The sequence below is a fragment of the Coptis chinensis genome, chromosome 4, assembly GCF_015680905.1.
Source record: "Coptis chinensis isolate HL-2020 chromosome 4, ASM1568090v1, whole genome shotgun sequence".
In the NCBI taxonomy this organism is placed as follows: domain Eukaryota; kingdom Viridiplantae; phylum Streptophyta; class Magnoliopsida; order Ranunculales; family Ranunculaceae; genus Coptis; species Coptis chinensis.
The window spans coordinates 20,122,761-20,126,376 of record NC_141459.1 but is presented as its reverse complement, the minus strand read 5'-3'; the positions used below and the strand labels follow the sequence as shown (position 1 = coordinate 20,126,376).

The window sequence follows — 3,616 nt, the reverse complement described above, 5'->3', positions numbered from 1 at the left end:
GGTGTAGGCGTAATATTTTGCTTCAATTCTCTCTTAACTGGCATCCTGATCGCTGTTTTTCTCCCAATCATAAGTATCGCAGCGGTGATTGCTTACCATGATGTGTTCAATCTATTGATGGTTATCGCCTTACAAATGATAGAATGCACGATATAGTGTTAGACATCAATGTGAGATGAACAAACAATTCAGCCACTTGGTGAGAAGTCTTCATGGAACTGATTGAATATTCGAAATACAGAGCAGTGCCAATTTGGAGTCACATTCCAGCCAAAGTTTATTCCATCATCTTCTATCAGGCTCTTCTATAGGCTATAGCTAAAATAACTCCCATTAATTCAGCAAACATAGAGTTCTGAATTCCTAGGTAGGCTATAAAGCAACCCTTTGCAAACCCTCTTGAATTTCTGAAAATTGCACCACATGATGAATGACCAGGCGAACCGTGTGCAACACCATCAGTATTCAGTTTGACCCAAGAAGGAAGGGGCGGATACCGAACTTCAATGATTCTAGGTGCACGAGCTGGGCGTCCTGTGACTCTCAGTTGATGTAGAATTGACATGTCTTCCATACTATTAAACATACATCCACTAGAAACCTTTCCAGCTTCTACTATCCAGGAATTCAATAAGTTCAATACGGAGAGAATCTTGACTTTGTGATTATCAAATCTAACTCGATTACGAGTTGTCCATATGATCCATAACCTATTAATTATGGAAACATGCCATAAGTCCTTTATCTGATTTGTTTAGTTTAAATTACATATCACATTTGCATTTGTTGCGTACGAAGGCTGTAATCGCATGTATTCAGGCAAACAATTTGTAGTTCACATGAAAATTGTTGGACATGACCGGAATGAGTTTTTGAGTGTTTGTTGGTAGGTCAGTTCTTGAGGCCCGTTATGTATATCTCTAGTCTGCAATAGTTCCCCAACATTGCCTGTACAGTAGTTACATTTCTACATTGAAGAGCTTCTTCAGGCCGGCCGTGTTTGGCAAGCATGCACATGTCCGGCTGGAAGGATAGCCGACATGACTAGAGAAGTGTTTTGGTAATTATCTGATGAAGTAGCTGCCAAGATGGCGCGTCCAGATAATAATATACAGTAGGGGGATTTCTCGACCCTAGTTTTGTCAGAGAGCTCGAAACTTCAATCAGTCTTTAAAAGTGAATTCAAGATGGTGGATCCAAGCTCATTATTGGGACTTCCCCTTGAAGTGTCTTGAGCAGAGTAGATCTGCTCTGTAAAATAGGAACAATTATTGGCTAATATGGCAATTTGCACTCGCACCAACATATGGGGCATAGGACTAAAAATCGAAAAAAAGGACGTACTAAAAAACGAATTTGGTAAAGAAAGTGATCTTGATTAGTGGAATCCAATAAACTATAAAGCTGCTTTTGATCTAAAGTCAAGAACATCATGTAGAAAGTTTGATAATTTGGCAGAAAAAGGAAATATCCATCTTCTTCTTATCTTATCTATCATTTTTTGCCTAATCCAGTCACTGCATCTATTTCTTAATTTGAAATATTTGATTGAGGACCAAGAGCAATAAGTATACTGTGGTGTCTGGAAAACATTTTGTGTTAGAAATGATAGAATGCACGATATAGTGTTTATTTCTCTCACAACAAAAATCATTGAAATCAAACCAAGTAGTACAATGCAATTCGAATATCTATATGTGTAGTAAGTGCCGAAGTATGTTGTTGTCTCTGAGAGCGCAATGGCAAGTTAGATGTATTTTAGACAGAAGAAAGGACGGCATTTGGAGCATCCTCACCTAGATGTGTAGTCTTGGTTGAATTTTCAAGAGTCTTATTCTTCTTACTCATTTTGTACTCTCCATAGAAGTATGATGTGAATCCCCATAAACAAAGTACCAAGGACATTGCTTTCTCCCCATTGAAATTTTCATGGTATGCGAGCACAGCTGCAATATTTGTGATTGGGAGAAGAACAGCACTGAGGATGCCGTTTAAGAGAGAATTTGCGCAGAAGATCACACCTAAACCTCCGACAAAAGAAAGTTGCCACACGACAGCACCAGCACCTAGTACCAAGTAGTACATGCCATTGCCAAGCCCAAACTCATTTGCTTCTTTTCCCATGGCCTGAAAATCCTTGTTTACAACCATTCCAGTTAGGCTAAAGAGAGTTGCGGAAATTGCAAGATTGGTCTGAAACTGCAATACAATACCATAATTAACCGGCCGCTTGGCTTTACTGTAAGATAATTCAATAAGCGGCCAGATTAGGCCAAGCAAAGCTGCACTGGCCAAAGTCAAGAAGAAACCTAATAAATATTGTCCATTCGATACACCAGCAGGTCGATCCCCATTGGTTCGAAGACCCAATATGACTGATCCAAGGGTCATTAGGATCACAGAGTTTATAGAATATGCGGTAAACTTCTGCTTCACAATGAAAAAAGCAAATACTGCCAGAAAAGCAAGTTGAGTGGAAAAGAGAATGGAAGATGTGGAAACAGGAGTGTAAGATAATCCCAAGGAGTACATAAAGTTGTCTAGACCGAGTAAGATACCAATGCAGGCGCTTAACACGAATAGTTTAGGTTCCATGAAGAACATAGAGGATCGAACTCCTTGTGATCGAGATTGTAAGAAGAGGGAAACGAGAGGTAAGAAGAGAATTGGGAAACCAGCCGTTTGCATGCAAGAAGTGAGCCATCTTCTCTTTCCTCCATGGAGATAATAGAGACGCGACACTAGGGGACCGCCTATGATTCCAATAGCTACAAAGCTGCAACTTAATAAGAGAAGAGGCCAATTAATTGACTTTCTCTTGGACATCTGCGCTTTTGGAGTTTGAGTTCCTTCCTCAACCGTCTCTAAGTTCATTGAAGATGACATTCTTCTGTTGTTTCTATTTTGAACTTACAGAATTACAGAGTGAGCGTGTTGAGAACTAATTTAAAAGGGAGAGTGTGTGTGTTCAAGATGCATTAACGGGACATATATATAGGGAGCATGAAAAGACAGATGCCAAAGCTTACACTAGTCTAGTTCGAGGAAATGGGACCTGGATGTTGCGACTTGTGGTTGATAACTACCTACAATCAAAATAATTTTAGCAGATGATATTTGACTGGGAATGTAAATTGGAAAATATGAGATCACAAGTTCAACAATGACAATCAATTTTACATCCTTTCGCTATTCATTTGACATTGAAAGGGAAAAAATGATTATGGTTTCGGTAAGAGTAGAAAACTAATTCTAGTCACTTTTGGTCCGTTGGAAAAAAAAGTTTTGGTTGGTGATGGTGGAGGTGGTGGGTGGATGAAGAAGAATACACTTGGTTACAAATTATAAAAAAATAATAGGTAATAGGGGCATTTTGGTTAGATAATGTTTAAATGTATCAAATTGGAAGTTCATGGTACCAAAAAAAAATTTAGAGAAAAAAAAATGAAAATTAGTAGTACTAAATAGGTTTAAACTCTTTTAGAAATTAATCATAGTGTGTAAGAATTTTGTCTATTGGAATTCGCCTGCAATCAGTGGTTTCCTTTGTCAATTTGTAATCTGCCAACATACTCGTTGATATATTGGCATAATATTCAAAGATTGTAACGTTGGT

General features: G+C 38.4%; 1 pseudogene across 1 annotated transcript; it reads right to left on the bottom strand.

Annotated features, from left to right (window-relative positions):
- Window positions 1-1,636: 1,636 nt before the first annotated feature.
- Window positions 1,637-3,255, bottom strand: LOC147502457 (purine permease 3 pseudogene; annotated as a pseudogene). The gene has a single exon (XR_015221705.1). The product of XR_015221705.1 is annotated as a purine permease 3 pseudogene (transcript).
- Between the last annotated feature and the right edge of the window lie 361 nt (window positions 3,256-3,616).